Raw genomic sequence first — 17,787 nt, 5'->3', positions numbered from 1 at the left:
AAGTGGGGCACCTGGGTTGCTCAGTCGGTTAAGCATCTGCCTTTGGCTCAGGTCATGATTTCAGGGTCCTGGGATTGAGCCTTGCATTGGGCTCCCTGCTCAGTGGCCAATCTGCTTCTCCTGCTCCCTCTCCATCTGCCTCTGTGATCTCTCTCACTCTCAATGTTTGGTTGTAGTTACTAAAATGAATTTTTAAACCCAAGAAATAGACACCCTGGCCCAAACCAGACTCTCCACATACCTCTGCTCTCCCTGGCCCCTTTGCTGAAGTCCCAGATTTGTGTTGATCGCTCTCTTCTCTCCTTTTTAAGGACACAGGGCTCTTTTGAACTATGTGCTGTCCTTCACTTGAGCACCAACCCCTCCCAAGTTATGAGAGGTCTGGTCTAGTTTTGGGGAGGTAGTCACCCCTAAGAGAAGTGGATGGGGCCAGCCACTGGCCCTGCACAGAATAGGAGATAAAGGGCACCTCTTGGTGTGGAAGTGCAGTCACTGTAGCACACTGAACCAAACACTTCTCACTGGGCAGGGAACTTATAAATGCCTGTGTTGGGCCAACACTGCCTATCTACCCTGACTCTTGTTAGCTACTTTCTGTCCTGCAGGTAAAACAGTGGTGAAAGAGACTCTTCTAGTCTAGTAGGGAATTGCCAGAGGAGAGACTGGGAGATTGAAGGGCAATAGCCAATGAGAGTGTGTCACTAATTCATACTTCCTTTTTTCCTTGGACCTGGGTGGATTTTTCTACATACTTGGAAGTCTCAGTGTATTGCCATGAAACAAGATTCTGAGCTGTGAATAAGAGAGAGCCTACAGACTTGCCTTGACTGCAGTGTGCAAAATGTGGAGATGTGTGTGTCCCTCCCCAAACCCCTTCTAGGTAAAAGGAGAAAGGGCCATTTACTGTGTGTCTGGAAAAGCAGACTGAAGTGGATGTTACTTGGCACTGTACCCAGACTCCCTTGGGTACCTACCACCATGTCTGTGCATCTATCCCCTAGGTTCAGTGGGGATTTCCTTCTCGATGGCCAACCCCTGAGACTGTTCTTTGGCAGACAGTGCTCTGCTCTAGGAGTTGCTTTGCTCAAGTGTTCAGAGTTGGAAGGGACTGTGAGTGTAGAGCTCCCTTCTAGCCCTGTAGCAGCTCTTAGTTGGTGACTGATGGATGCAGGAATATGAAGGTTCTGCTCCCTGAGCTCCAGTGGGGACAAACTCCGGGACATAACTCACATTCCAGAGCTTCCCTGTAGAGTCAGGCTAAGGCCACTCTTTGCATGTCTCTCCTTGAGATGGCATCTCATTTGACTTCCTCCTCCTTCCTGTCCTACTTCCCCCACTCCTTTGCTGGACTTTCCAGGAACATTTTTTCCCCCCATAAATCACTTGTCCGTGAATCCCCTAATTCTGTTTCTGAGGAAACTGATCTTAAATTGTCCTGCTCTCATATGCAGTTGACAAAAACTTTGTGAAGTAAATGTCATTATCCCTGTTTTACAGATGAGGAAACTGAGTCTCAAAAGGTGGTAATATGTCCAAAGCTAGTGACTTGAATCTGGTTCTGTCTGACACCATGAACTCAATGCCATGGGAAATAATCAGCATTTAGATAAAGCTAGCTAATGAGCTCCTCAAAGACTCACATGTTTTCTCAAGGTCACATGGAGAGTCAGTCTTCTGAATTGAATCACAGGAATTGTGTAAATCTGAGAGGTTTCAGGCCTAAGGCAGAATTGACCTTCTAGATCTATGATACTTTTGTTGACCATCTCACTTCCTCCTTTATCTCCCCACATATGATGTCTATCAGGTGTCTGCCTGAAGAGTCTGCTTTCACCTGTGGCTTCTGTGTGAGCCAGTATGCTTGTTGAGGACCAGGACCATGTGCTATTTGTTGTGAAATCCCCAGAACCAATCATGGTACTTGGCAAATAAGAGGCATTTAAATGAATATACTTTCAATTAAAGAATCCAGCCACAGGGAAGTTTCCTTCATGAGAAGTCTACTCTGGAGAAATCAAATAAATCAAAATGAAGGGATTTTTCATTCCTTAAAAAGCATTGGCATATCTTGAGTTTCTTACTCTCTAGCACCTATATTATGGTTTAATGCAAAGACTTCAAGCCAGTGCTCTCTCTTTTGAGAGTGTTCCCTCTGAGGTTTCCTTTCCAGCAGCATTAACTAATTCTGTCAAGAGGTTTTTACCCTAGATACATTTTCTGATTATATACATATTTTAAGGGACCAGTGACATCAACTCTAATTCTGGGGAATTATGAATTTCTCTTAATATTCTAAACAGAAATCTTCCACTGAAATCAAGCCTAATCAGTATATTGGACAATAAACATGATGCATAGGATATGACTTAGCCGATTTTGGGGGTCAAATAATGGCATTATTGTTTTTTAAACTGTGAATCAATATTTAGAAGATCTTACGTTTTCCTGTCAATGCTGCTAGCACTTTTTCTCATTGTACTTTTATCAACCCTCCCCTCAGTGTACGAACCCAGGTAATAATTTGGATGGATATTATGGCCCATAGTTCCTGGAATTTTTCTTTTGAAAGGTATGTAGGTGGACTTTGTGATTATGTAAGCACAAAACTAATGGGATTGGCAGGATCCCCAGCTGAGAACAGGCAGGTGCCAGGCAATCTTCTCTCAGCCTTGCTCTGCTAATGCCTCCCTGGGTGTGGGCTGGTGCTGGGCTGCTTCTGCTATGCTGCAGAACAAGATCATTGCCCACTGTGCCCTGTCACATCTTAGCTCACAGCTGTAACTGAAAATATGGGCTCCAGCAGCCTTTAAAGTTACAATTACAGAAGGAGTTTGGATCTAGAATCAGAGCTTGAAAGATTGGGTTGGGGGGAATCCATGGTAATAAGTGGATTGAACTGGGTGCTTGTGTCATCACCTAAACTTTATAGAAAATAATACTTAGGAATATGTTTTAGTTACCTATTGCTGCATAACAAACCACCCCAGAACTGGATAGTAGAAAGTACCATGACTTTCTCATGGTTATGAATCTGGAATCTGGGCAGGGCACAGTAGGGATTTAATATCACTGTTTCACGTGAGTTTGCTGGGGCTTCTTCACTCACATGTCTAATACTTGATCATGGATGGTTCAAATGTCTAGGGTCCAGATGGTCTGGCTTGACTAGGACCATATGTTTGGCCTTGATTCTAGCTACTGGCTGCTTTCCTTCCTGTAGTTTTGGGGTCTCTCTCCATAATATGGCTTCCCCATGCAGTCTTTCCAGTAGGGTGGGAAGAATTCTTACATGAGAGCTTAAAACTTCCAAGAGTGCAAACACAGAAACTTCTGAAGGCTTGGGTTCAGAACAGGCACAGAATCAATCACACTGTATTCTTTCTAATGTCATAGGTTGGTCCAGATTCAAGAAAAGTGAACTCTACAAGAATGTGAATACTGGAGGCATAGTCTCCTAAAATCTACTGTAACAGACTACCACAGTATGCTTTGAGGAGCAGGGTGGACAGATATGGGGCACGCAGAATAGACAGAGGCTGCTATGGTATACAAAGTGTCTAAGAGGACCAGATATAATACAGCCACTCAGTTAAATTTGAATTTCAGGTAAGCAATCAATACTTTTTTTTTTCAAGTAAAAATGGAATTCCATGCAAGTCAGCATATCATTCAATATTTGGGACATACTCATACTACAATAGTTTGTTGCTTTCCTGAAATCCAAACTCAACTGAATATTCTGAATTTTTATTTGTTAAATCTGGCAACCCTTGTTGAGAGTCCTGTGAGCCCAGATCCTAGAAGATGTTTATTGGTCTAGTTACATGGTGGTTCGAGGCAATGGGACCAGGGCAGGGATGGAGCGGGCGGGGCGGGGGAGGGCACATCTCTGAAGCTAGCAGAGAAGATTATGTTCGGAAGGGGACCTGGGCATTCAAGCAGGGTACCAAAGTGGCTGAGATTGGGATAAAAGAGACAGACAGAGAGGGAATCTCAACCCTTCATGACTGCTTTGAGAATTAAGAGTTTTTTCCAGGCTTTCCTGGAAAAAAGATAATAGTGCTACTTCATAGGGTTGTGGTGAGGATTAAATAGAGGGGTGCCTGGTACATAGTTAGCACGGAGAGCAGGAGAGGTGTCCTCACTATCAGAGCAACAATTACGGTAGAGATACCAGCGCAGGTATTGAAGCTGGCACAGACAGTGGGGAAGAGGTGCAAAGGGAGTTAACATTCCCAGAACGCATGCCCGGCTCTGTGCCTGATGCCTGCAATTCTCCATCTCTCTGAATCATAATAGCCTTTGCAGGGACAATAAATCAACTTTAGAGATTAGCAAATTAAGCTGGAGAAATTCATAAGTCTGCCTGAGTGGCAAAGTTAGGTCTTTCTGACATCAGGGTTTTTGTCTTCAAAAAGAAAGACAAGTTGACACAGTTCATTCAGACGGACCTGAATTCAGAGACCTCCTGTTAGTGTCTTTCCCACTGGCCTTGGCCTCTGTGCTGCCTTAACTCTGAGACTTCCTTACTCATTTGTAAGATGGGAGTAAAACCCACTTTGATCCTCCCAGAGCCTTACTGGAGAAGCACTTACTGTGGTGGGGGCTGTGAAGGAATTGGTAAACTCTAAGGTGCTCTGCAGATGTTGAAATTGTTTTATGAAGCCTAGCACATCAAGTGTCAATGGAATTTAATATGCTAATGCTGTATTCTGCTAATTGAGACCAAGGGTAGGATAAGGAAATGTTTCTCTCCTGAAGTCAATAAAGAAGGGCCTTGGTGAGGCAGGAAGAGGGAGAGAAGACTTTTTTCTCCTAGAACACTCTAGGACAAGGTTCGGAGGGTACAGCTTTCCCCGGGGGACTTACAGCAGGATTGAAGGGCAAAAGAGCATAGCAGGACAAGAGCACGACCAGTGCCCGTGCGGGTATATGGTTCTCCCCGTGGCTCATTGCTCCTAGGTGGCCTTGCAAGTAGTCCCTTACCTGAGGCATAGGGAGCTCTGATGCAGTGATTAGTGAAATGCCGATTTCCCGTTTCTTTCATTGTCTGCTAAAGACTTGGAACTTACTTGCAAGGCCACTATGAACTTTTAGACTTCCCCAGACAGTGGCAACTTAGAGATATGTGGAAATACTGTCATTATCTATTTTATGGGTGAGCATGATGTAAACAGTGACTGACAAAGCTTGAGTGAGCTGGGTCGTGCCTCTGGCTCGGGTTTCCTCTTTCTCTAATTCACTCTGGGTCTGAATTTCTATCCACCCAACACACTGGACGTGCAGCTGCATTCATTATTCTCACGGTGCTGCCCAAATCTGCCACGTAAGGAACAAAAACGGTCTGCAACCGCAGACTCATTTTCCGGGCAGTAAATTATGATAACCTGACAAGAGAACGTTCTAGTTCTGACACACATTTTCCCAGTTTACCAAGGGTAACAGCATAACTGGTGGTATATGTGTATGTGTGTGTATTTGTGTTTATGTGTGATGGGGGTGGAGTGAATGTGTGGGCTTCTGAAAGGCATCTTGTGAACACCACAGTGGAAGGGAGAGCGAGAGCGTTCGCTGCTTGGTAATGAGATTCAGTGTTATGGGGCTGTTATTTTTAGCGTTTAAGCTATGAAAATTTCATTCTTTCCCTAGAGGCCTCCTCTCTGCCATTCTTTAGCACATTAGGTGAGAAATCAAGTGTCATCTTTAAAAAATGATAACAGATCCCAAGTTAGCATGTAAAAAATACTGCTCTCCCCAATTCTAAGTGTTTGGTCTGGTAAGAGTCATCTTAGAAATTGGAATTTTTGATTTCAGATGAGCAGGGAAGGGACAGGAAAAGACAGAGGAAAGTCTTGAGTTAGAGAGGGAGGACTAGAGATAGAGAATTAAGGAAGGACAGAATTGGATTCTATTCTTTTTGAATAATTATGTATAAATGCCTATGGCAAGTGTATGTGTGTATGTATATGTATGTGTTTTTATATGTATGTATATATAACTTGCATCTCCCATATGTGTGCTTCAGATGTCCTTTTGATGTATTCTATGAATGCTTTTTGATGATCTTGGTATAAATTCTCTCTTTGGGTCATACACTCACATTATGCTCATATTTATACCCATCAAATTTCTTTAGCAGAGCTAGTAAACTGATTGCAATCTCAAAGGTCCAGAGGATTTTCTATTTTGACTGCATAAGTTTGAGAGGCAGAATTCTATTGTCCTATTTGTGTCCTGTTTCCCATTGCATAAATCTAGCCAATTATTAAAATTCAAGAGGCTTAAGCAAGAAGGTGCTCATGGTTTCATACCAGTTATATGGGTGATAATTTCTAAATGTATCTCTCTAGCATTAAACTTTTCCAGGAATTCCAGGCATGGAAATCCAACTGCCCACTTGCCAGATCCACCAGGATATGTAACACATATCTTGAACTTCATATGTCCCAAATCAAACTTTTTAAAAAAAGATTTTATTTATTTATTCGTAAGAGACACACAGAGGCAGAGACACAGGCAGAGTTGGACACGTAGGCTCCATGCAGGGAGCCCAATGTGGGACTTGATCCCCAGACCCTGGGATCATGACCTGAGCCGAAGGTAGATGCTCACCACTGAGCCACCCAGGTGTCCCTACAAATCCAACTTTTAATTCAATTCATACCTAATCTTTTATTTAGTTCTGTTGAAGCTTTCTACTTGCCAGTAAATTCTATCAGTTTCTTGGGTCAAAAGTCGTGAAGTTGGTCTTGATTTCTGTTTCCTCTCTCACCCCATGCACTCAACCCACCAACAAATTCTGTCAGCACTACTTTCAAAATATTTTCAGAATTGACCATTTGCTACATCTACCGCTTCCACCACGATTGAGCCATATTTTCATTATGGCAAGATCCTCCTGACTTATTTTACTCCTGCTATAAGCCTATTCTCCAACAATAGTATTTATGATCCTTTAAAAACTGGCCTGATTGTGCCACTCTTAAGTTCAAAATCATCTAATGGCATTAGAGATATGTGCCATTGTGAAAGCCATTGTGAAAGTGAGAAGCAAAGTGAAAGTCAGATGCTTACGTTGGTTGCAAGGTCCTGTTTTGCCTTCTGGACCTACCATCTCCTGCTCATTCTTCACTACACTCTTCATCCATGCTTATCTCCCTACTTCCTGTGAATGTGCATTGTTAAAAGATACACTGAGGTGTATTAAAAATTTTAAGAGTTTATTTGCAAAAGGAAAAGGCATCCTGTTCTTGCCAAAGACTCTCTATTCTGAGAGGTGCAAGGTGAGAAAAATAGAGCATACAGAGAGACTACTATGATTACTGTAAGCAGGATAACTCCCAATGTCTAGAATGCACTTTAGAGCAATGGTCCCTGAGACCCATGCCAATCAGAATCGAAAAAGTCAAAGAAAGACCCATTGAAGGAATCACCTCCTTTAGCCAACTGGCTTGTTTAGTGATCTTATATAGCTACTTCTCAGCTTTCCCAGAAATGTCAAGTCTAGTGCAGCAAGTGGTATCAGCCACAGCTTGCACACTTCCATGCTCAGCTAAATTATAAGAATCAAACCAAGGACTCACAATTGGACTGTACCTGAAATACCTACATATTTGGATAAATTCTTCTCTTTATGAGGTCTCCAAGATATCCTGAGGTCCCTGGGGCTGCTAGGAAGTGACCTTTCTCACTCACCTGGTTAGGCTGCCAGGAACCCTGTAAGCAAAGAACCAGGCCTATTTTTCCAAGGGGGTTCTATTGGCTCCATAAAGTCCATTTTAGTTCCTTAAAGCTGTCTGGTCACATCAGATTCTCTGCACATTCTCAAATATGACATTCCAATCAAAGTGCTGGTAATATAACCAAGGTTTTCAATTGTGTCCTGTTACAAGAAGAACAGATTCTTATTGAACTTATGCAAGTAATTATATTGCCATGAAAATAAGAATACTCAGTTTTCCAAGTACTGGATGGATCAGGTAGAGAGGAAAAGTAAGTGTTTAAATTCTGTTTACAAATTTATACTTTATACAATTACTGAGGTCATTGGTAGCTTAAGAGGAAAACATTTTTCTTAAATCCAGAAAAATCAAACATTAAGAAAGCAGCAATGTTTCAAAGAAAAAGTAAGAAAAGAGATATAAAACATCCTCATAGGTTCATTTAATTTCGTATTATTAATGTGTGTTTTGTTTGAATCCAAGTTTTCTCTTAGTTCTGGTAATTCTTACCAAGTTCAGTTTTACAATCTTTTTTTTTTTTTCAGTTTTACAATCTTAAACTTATCAGAAACCCATATTCTAGAATACTTGTCAGAGTCCTTTCATGAATTTTTCCCAAGATGAAGCTCCTTTGTAAAAACATCAGACTAAAACAGTAACTATCTGTAAATCACAAAAGACTTAAAAATGCCCATGATTAAAGATCTGATGAAAGTTCATTGTAATAAAACTGACAAATTTGGTTATTTCTGTGGCATACAAGATTTTTAAGTTAAATGAATTATGATGGATAATATTATATGAGGACATACCAGATTTCCAGGAATTTTGTACCATCTCTAGAACACTTATATTAATAACATGCATCTATACAACTTAAAGAGGTTTATCATCCCTTATTTGAAGTATTTCCCATGTAATTTAACACATCATACAACCTTAATTTAACATCTCTCTTTCACAAGGTGAAAGACAAATCCTTTGAGATTTTCCAGGGACCTGCTAGGAAATCTCAAAGTTAGTTTGAGGTAAAAAAGAATTCAGAATTTGATTTTAAGAAAATGTCAAAGGGTTTGAACATTTGATTAAGCAGGATCACAAACCTTTATGAAATAGTACTTAATTATCTATTTAACAAGAGTGACAATAGAAGATGTTAAAGGCAAATATGTAAGCTTACAGTTATGAACAAAACTTAGCTTTCCTAATATTGAGAAGACAGGAGTTTCTTAAGTAATCAAAGACCTGATAAAGACAATGTGATGCATAGTAAATTATTTTGGTGAAACACAAAATCTTTTCTTTCCAAGTAGATTACTTAAAGGGTAAAGAAACATTTCACAATCTTTTATTAAGAACAGATCAATAGTTCAAGAGGAACTTTGTCCTTTTAGCAGATAAAAGAAAATTAAGCCCAAGTTTTAGTTTTACATAAGTACATTATTGATACCATAGCTTGTTTTAAAAACTCTTATTATTTCTAGTAGTTTTGATTACATATATTAATTAGAATTTCTAACCCTTAGAATCCTTAATTCCTAGTGAAAAACTAAGAAATAGGGATACCTGGGTGGCTCAGTGGTTGAGCATCTGCCTTTGGCTTAGGGAGTGATCCCTGAGTCCTGGGATTGAGTCCTGCACCAGGCTCCCCATGGGAAGCCTGCTTCTCCCTCTGCCCATGTCTCTGCCTCTCTCTCTGTGTCTCTCATGAATAAATAAATAAAATCTTTAAAAAAAAGAAAAGCTAAAAAGTAATTGTGGATTGGTAAATCTACAAATACATTTCATAATTCCTAGACAAATATCCTTCCTCAGAGTAAATTTTCCAATGTAGTACAAAATATGTTTAATAATAGTCCCAAATGTCTTTAGTTCCTCAGTAAAAGGAAGCCAAAGTGGATAAATCTACATTCAATACTTAATACTTTAGTATTTTATCTTATTTGGACATGATTTAGATATTCAGTGAATATCTGTCATTTAACTTAATCTCAGTATAACTTTCAAGTGTCAAGTTACCAAAAAGTGCTGGACACTGCTTTTAAGTAGATATACTACCAGACATTTATAATTTTACTTTACTTAAATCTATTTAATCCACTTGTTTGTAACAATTATGTTTAGATTAGTCATGAAAATTTTAGAGGTGCCTGGGTGGTGCAGTCTGTTTAAGCATCTGACTCTTGGTTTCAGCTCAGGTCATGATCTCAGGGTTGTGAGATCAAGCCCTGCATGAGGCTCCACACACAGTACAGAGTCTGCTTGAGACTTTCTCTTCCTCTTCCTCTGCCCTGCTCTACCACACAGGTGCTTTCTAAAAAAAAAAAAAAAAAAAAAAAAAAAAAAAAAAAAAAAAAAAAAAGAGAGAGAGAGAGAGAGAAAATTTTAGAAGAGATTAAATGGCTAACCATTACCTTATTTTTCTCCCTGGAAAATTCTGTGACAGATATGGCATGAACTTTTTTGGCTTTTAGTAAATCTAGGTCGAATAAAAGTATTATATTTAATGGTGATAACTCTAAAGATATGCCTGTTTTAATCAAGCCAACTTAAACAGCATTTATTTGCTAAAGATTATCTTAGATCATGTGAACTTGAAAAACAGTTGGGTTTGTTTCCATATTTCTGAAAATATACTTTATTTATATAAATGCTTGTCTTTAATTAAATAGAGCTCTTTACAAATTAACTCTGGCAATGCCATCCAGAGGTAGAAAAATAGCACATATCTATAACACACCTACATAGTCATGCAAACAGCCACAAACTGAAATCTTATAGCTTTCATTTTAGCTTGCTTAAAAAAAAAATTATTAGGCTCTGAATACCAGCTTCCAATTTGGCCAAATTCTGACCACAGAGTTACTTAAAAAAATCCTTTCAAATACTTTTTTGGGTTTCAGTTGGGACAAACAGTAAGTATTCCTGGCAGACCTGAAGAACCCTTTGGGTGCAAGAGCTATCCCCAAAGACAGTAACAAAAGGTACTACCCTCCCAAGATCCAGAGTTGAAGTCCAGTGGCCAAGTTGGATGCAGCCTGGTTTTTAGTTGGACCTAATACAATTCCATTGGTTTCCAAATCCAGTCCAGAAAAAGAAATGTTCAAATAAAGTTTGAAACCTCAAAACACAAGAACTGCAGAATTAGGGTCCTAAGGGGATTTACCCACCACCTCTATAAGCAGCGAGAAAGCAGCATGCTCTGAAACCCCTCAGACAGGTACCTATGTCTGGTTGCTCATAGCTCCTGGGGGCCTTTGGGGGTCTCATTCTCCTCCCTCTTCTGACCCTGTTAAAAAAACTGAGACACGTTAAAAAATTTCAGAGTTTATTTGAGCAACAATCAATTTGAATCAGGGAGCATCCAATCTAGCAAATAGAATCCTCAAGGAGCTGTACAAATTGAAAGATTTTTATAGCCAGAAGGGAGAGGGAACAAGGAAGTTATTCTAGGCAAAAAAGCAGGTTGGTTACTGCAAGGTCGATTTCCTTTAGGCAATGAAGGGTCTATGAGGCAGATGATCTAACTAGTGCTGACCAGGTGATTCCTGATTGACTGGTTTAAGATTCCATTTCTAGGGGAGCCAAAATTATAGTAAGTGAGATCTCTATTTACTGATATTAGGCTTAACATAAGCAAGTCCATTTTGGGCCTATTGTCTTATTTTTAACAGCATATTCCCATTCACCTTTGGTTCACTCTGCCTGGATGTTTTTCTTTCACATATGTGCACATTGTTCTCTCATTTGATTTCATCTCTACTCAAATGTCACCTCCTTAGAGAGATTATCTCTGAGTACTTAAAATGGTGTCCCTATTCCTTATTTTCCTGAGTCTGCTTCCCTTAACCTATTTTATTTTTCTTCACAATGCTCACCACCATCTGATAATACATGCTTATTTATTTGACTGTTTCCTCTATTTCAATGTAAGCTTCCTGAGGCAGAGGTTTTTTAAACATTTATTTAATTTTTAAATTTTAAGTTTTATTTTCTTCTCCTGCTGTGTACAGAGCCTAAAGCCTAGAGCCTAAAAGAAGTTGCTGGCATAAAGATGTTGCTCAATAATTATTTCTTAAATAAACAAATGAATGGGTGCTCTGCTAATGCTTTCCACAACATTCCTGTAAATTCTCTCTAGCATTAGTGCAATTATTTAATTTTAATGCTCTGGGGTGTGATGCAAGGAAATGGACAGCTTGAAAGTGTAGTTTGTTCATCTGTTTCTTCCTTGTCACTCCCCAAAGCTCCTTATTCTGAGTAAGGAGATGATTAGGGCAGAGGGATCACAAATCCAGGAAAATTGTTGGGTGCTGGCTTCCTTCTCTCTTTTTGTAAATGCCCTGAGACTGACTTGTAAGGTCACTCCCTGGAAGTGCTTGTTGCAGGTAGCCAAGCCCTGAGAGTTCCCTGGTGACCGCCGCCTGGGCCAAATCGTGCTTTTTATAGAAATAAGGGAGGAAAATCTCCTAGTTAGAATGTTAGAATGTTACTTTGCAAAACTAGAAATAAAATTTGAAACCAAGCTGTTTTAGAAGTTTACCCTCTTGACTCACAAATTTAGCCGTTTTTTTCACTTTTCCCCCAGTCTACTTCTGCACTTCCATTCAGGCATAGGATTTTGCTTCCATGTTGCAAAATATTTCTCTGCTTCTTCATGAACTTAAAACAAATTTCTGGAAGAAGATAAATAGGTAAAAGATAAAATTCTTAAAAATAAGATATCTGGGGGCACCTGGGTGGCTTGGTCAGTTAAGCATCTGACTTCAGGTCAGGTCATGGTCTCAGGGTCCTGGGATTGAGCCCCTCATCTCATCAGGGCTCTATGCCTAGCAGGGGGTTTGCTTCTTCTTCTCCCTCTGCCCATCCCCCCTGTTTGTGCTCTCTCTCAAATAAAAAAATCTTAAAAATAGGATATATGAAAAATATGATGGTTGTAAAACTCTGTTGAATGCCGTATTCTAAACAAAGTCAGGCATAGTATGGAATCTTGTGTCCCTGTCACCTGCAGGGTGGCAGATCAAACCCTCCTACCTGATTTTGTCCCCAGTGGCCAGAATATGGACTAACTGCAGCTGTGTATTCCAGGAGGCTCTGAGTCATGCCTGCACAGACTTCATTTCTACCTGACAGGCCTTGTCTGTATCTGATAGCAGCAAATGCTTTCAGGAAAAAAGCCTTTATTTTTTTTTCCTTGTGGTCTTCTTTCTTATTACTTCCTACAAATCTAATCCACCTAGCATGATGTCCTCTTGTTTTTGTGAACTTCTTTCTGGTGCCTCCTAGTTGTGTGGCATCTCTGGATTGAAGGAGGTGTCTCAGGTCATTGGGGAAGAAAAGTGTCTCCTGGATCCTTGTTATCAGTGGGGCCTCTGATTGGCCCTACTTGCTGGGCTCATCTGATGCTTTAGTGGACTCTTGTTGGCATAGGGGTAAAATGAACTTCTCTGGGCTGCCTTCTGTTGCTAGGCTATGGATCAGGAAACACCTGGCTTGAATAGCCTCCTTTATAGGTTGGGAGGTCATACAATGCCCTGCCTCTGTGTTATTCCTCCAGTCCTGGGGTCTCAAACCAGTTCACTGTCCTCTTCCACCTTTCTGAGTTCCCCTTTGGCTGTCTTGAGTTATTTGCAGTGTGTACTATTGTACTTAGTGAAGAGAAATGGGCAGGGCAAGACTATGCCATCTTGCTCAGGCAAGAAGTTGACAAGTTCCGTTTTTATTTTATTTTAAGATTTATTCTTTTTTTTTTTTTTTTTTTTGAGAGAGAGAGAGGAAGAGTGAGAGAAAGCATGCACTTGCATACAGAGGCACATGAGTGGGGGGAGGAGCAGAAGGAGAGAATCTTCAAGAAGTCTCCCCACTGAGCGAGGTCCCAACACGGCCTCATGACCTGAGCTGAAATCATATGCTTAATTGACTGAGCCACTCAGGCACCCCCAAAAGTTCTATTTTTAAAAGTAATATTTAGTCTAATACCTTTGTCATCTAGAGTAGAAGGCAAAGACTGCTTTAGAATGAGGTAGACTTGAGTTTGAGTCACAACCTTACCGTGATTAGCTATGTGACTTTGGGCAAGTTCATTAGCCATGGGCAGTTCAGTTTCCACAGGGGTAAAGAATAAATATATGAGTCACTTAGGTTTCAATCAACAACAATAGATCTGGTTAACTTCAAAAAAGGAAACACGGAATGTACTGGAAGATTGATCATTCAGGAAAAGAAAAGACATACCAGTTATTTTCACAGAGGGGAGTTTAAAAAGGAGTTTGGATTAATTGGGTACTGGAGGCCAGAAAAAGCAAATATAGAACATTAGGATTAATACAAAATTAGTGACTGCAAGGGTCCAGTGCACTCTGAGGGCTACGGAAACAAAGGGAAGAGGTTGGGTAAATCAGAATCTAGAGATTTGCAGGCAGGGCCCTAATGAGCTGGGACCTTGACCTGTGCGGAGAAGGCCTTGCCTCTGGGGCTGGTAATTTGAGTGTGAGGAGAGAAATAATGAGGCTAGTTTAGAGTGTGCAGAAATAAAAGCTGAGCAATAGAAACAATGTTACTAGAACCAACTGTTTTTGGAATCAACTGCTATTGAGGTGAAGAGATGCTGCCTAGGTGTCACTGAAAAAAGTAATGTGTCTGCAGGAGGGGCAAGTCTTTCAGGCTCCCCTTCATTCCCTCTTTTGGCAGAGTCAAATGTGGATCCAGCCTTAAAAAAAAGTGTATGGGTCCCACCCTAGCAAAGTAAAGAAGGGTATATTTTCACGTGAGAACCAATTCCTTAAAACTAAGTAAAGAAGCATACAATGTAGTGCATAGAATCAAAGGAATAGATGAACATCAGGTCTTAGAAAGGGCAGGAACCAGGCCTGGTCAAGGCATCCTGAAGGAACAACTCATGGAACTTTTTAGAGTGCTGACATTATGTACAGATTCTTTAGGGTGTTGCTCAAACCACTTTTTGCCCCTTTGTGTCTTCAGTCAAGAATAAAATAACTGGGACAGAGGAAGAAACTGGCTAAGTTAAGTTATATATCCATTCTAATGGTCAGAAGTTTCAAAAGGATGGGATTCCATAAATGGCAGCCCCTTAGGATCATATAGAGTAGGGAAAGGGCTGACTCCAAAGGAAATGATGCTGGGAAGAAAAAGAGATTAAAAGTTATATACTACATTCCAATGCCCTATAACGTTTTTGGCCTGGTAGCAAAGAAGCTTGAAGTGGCCTGGTGGCCTCTTTTTCTAATTTAGTGAAAAAATAAAGTGGTATCTTCTAGAGGAAACAATCATTCCTTGGAGAACTTCTAGACTCCACCATCTAGAATCTCAGGAATAGAGGGTGAAATTTTTGCAAGAAATTTAGAGGCTCTCCCTATGCATCTAGTGCTTAGATCCTGGGGTTTTGCATCCTGATTATGAGAAAGAACAATTATTATTATTCATCTTGAGAATACATAGTAGACTCTGAAAGAAAGACACATATGGCCTCAAGATTCACTTTCCTTGTAACTGTGTTTGGTCTTTAATAAAATATTGTATGGTTCCCTAAGGCTAATTACTTCTGGGTAATGGGGTAATGGTAAGTCTGGTAGATTCCATTGATAATAGTTATTACTTGCCTTCTTTTACTATGAAATGAGTTCTTTTGCCAGTAATGTTTAAAATATCCTAATTGAACATCATGGATGTATAGAATAAGCATGATGTCAGGCAAAGAAAACTTAAAGCTAGAAATATTTTTATCCATTGAGGACTAGTTGCTGCCCTGTACATGATGATATGATTAATGTATAATTGACTTGCCACATATATCTGTCTGGTCCCAGAATATGACATCATGTCAGAAGCTCAAGGTGGGTGGTGTGTTTCCCTTTTTACCTTACAGACTTAAATTTAGATTCATATGTTGCTTCTTTTCATCTTTTACCATAATTTAAGGTAACTTTTAAAATATATCTTTGTAAGCATTATTTTTCATTGTGAAAGTAATTTATGAAGTGGTTTTGATATAAATGGCTTAGCGATTCCTTTATTGTTGCTTCTGTTTGTTTTTTCCTTTTATAAATATTCTTCTCTTTATACACAAATATTGTGCTCTGCTTTTCTTTTAAGATTTTATTTATTGGAGAGATAGTGAGAGCAAGAGAGAGCACATACTGAGGGATAGGGAGAAGAAAACTCCTTGCTGAGCAGGCTGTGCTCTGCTTTTTAACTCCTTTGACTAGAGAACCCATAGGAATTTTGGAGACTCCTCCTGGGTTTGGATCCTGTTGTGTAGAGTTGAGCAAATTGTGTATCAACTGATAAGAATGCTTCCTTCTAGTGGAGTGCACTGCACAACCTGCACAGCTGTATGTGGCAGCCCTGAATCCTGGCTCTGCCATACTTACCCTGTGAGCTTGTGCAAGTCCTTTTCCAACTTTATTGCCTCAGTTTCTGCATCTATAAAATAGAGAAAATGATACTTACCTCATAGGGTTATTGTGAGAATTAAATGAGTTAATATAGCAATTAAATGTGCATATAAGTGCTATTTACAACTACTATTATTATTGTCAATAGGAATGAACATTTGAGGGCATAAATTGCAAAATGCTAAATTGAAGCTCATCTTTAAATGACTGAAGACCATTTAAAGGATTATTAATTAACCTCATAAATCTGGAATCCCAGCAACTCTGGTTGATGTCATGATTTGGATTCAAGAATCTCCAGGAATTATGGAATAAAGTATTTTTAGTCTTGGTACCCTGTTGAGGTGAGGTTGGGAGTACTAAACCATATTTTCCAGAGATGAGGCACTGAAATGAAGGTCAGATGGCTCTGGAGGGGGATGGGAGCCAAAGAGGAAGCAATGTGATTATGGGATTGTAACTACAAAAATAGAAAAACCAGGAAGAAAGCAAGTGGTGAGGAGTTTGATGGAAGTAAGGACTTCCTTTTGTGGTGAGGAGAGGTAATGGCAAGCTCTCCATGATAAGTGGAACAGAAAAGTCTGGTTCCCACCAGAGGCTGATGCTTAGGAGCCATCTATCACAGTTAATCTGAGTCTGGGTGTTTTGTTTCCCTTTGACTTCATGTGGTATTACGGTCCAGATGAGAGTCACATGCTTGCATCTGTTCTTCCTCTCTGAAAATCACCTTGTTAACCAGCACCAACAATTTTCAAAGGAATGCTTTCAAAAAGATGCAGAGGATAGCAGAACGCTTTACGAAACCCGTGTGGTTTCAGGAGGTTCCCTTTTCTCAGATGTGTCTACTCTCATTAAAACAAAGCATGAAGATTTCCATGTCTGGGAATAGAGGCAGAAAAGCTCTATGGCAGGCAGTTTCAGAGACCTCTCCAGGGAGAAAAAAGCAAACTGAAGGCTTGGGCTTGCCTCTCACTGCCCTGAATGGGCTGTGGAATGCTTTCTGCTCTCTGACCTCACACATTTCTCTCTCCATTTACCGTTTTTTCCCCTGAGAGGAGAAGGGAATAAGACGGTTTGGAGCCTAGGGTATGTTCTTTGGGGTCACATTTAACCAATAGTCAGGGCTATTATGTTGTTTCAGTTTAGGGAAAGCAGATCCCAAGACAAAATTTTGAGTATAAATAATTTGGGAGGTGTGAGGGGAACTCAGGAAGCGGATGGGGAAGTGGGACAGGGACAATAAAGGGTGTGTTAACAAGCCAGTTACCACTGTGGGCAACTGGAGCCTAATCCCATAGGGATGCTCTGGGAAACAGTAGAACACCAGACTCAGAAGTTTCCAACCCTGCAGCGAGGGAGCAGGGGTGTTTAAACACCAACTCCCAGGATCCCTGGGTGGCGCAGCGGTTTGGCGTCTGCCTTTGGCCCAGGGCACGATCCTGGAGACCCGGGATCGAATCCCACATCAGGCTCCCGGTGCATGGAGCCTGCTTCTCCCTCTGCCTGTGTCTCTGCCTCTCTCTCCCTCTCTCTCTGTATGACTATCATAAATAAATTAAAAAAAAAAATTAAACACCAACTCCCATCAATCATCAGTTGAGGGCTGCTCTAGGAAATGTTAATTCCCTTAATTCCCTGGCATTCCCAAGACT

At 40.3% G+C, this 17,787-nt stretch overlaps 1 long non-coding RNA gene across 3 annotated transcripts in view; it reads left to right on the top strand.

Moving 5' to 3' along the window:
* Positions 1 to 17,787, top strand: part of LOC144294172 (uncharacterized) — a 206,293-nt gene that overhangs the window by 125,213 nt on the left and 63,293 nt on the right. Inside the window, exon 2 of one of the 3 annotated variants that reach the window (XR_013361616.1) lies at positions 16,328 to 16,479. The exons of the other annotated variants lie outside the window; for them this stretch is intronic. This is a non-coding gene — a long non-coding RNA (uncharacterized LOC144294172). The remainder of the gene's footprint in view (positions 1 to 16,327; positions 16,480 to 17,787) is intronic. 3 annotated transcript variants of the gene reach the window in all.

This window comes from Canis aureus, chromosome 22 (genome assembly GCF_053574225.1).
Source record: "Canis aureus isolate CA01 chromosome 22, VMU_Caureus_v.1.0, whole genome shotgun sequence".
NCBI lineage: Eukaryota > Metazoa > Chordata > Mammalia > Carnivora > Canidae > Canis > Canis aureus.
The sequence above is the reverse complement of the archived record's forward strand: the minus strand, read 5'-3'. Positions and strand labels throughout refer to the sequence as shown.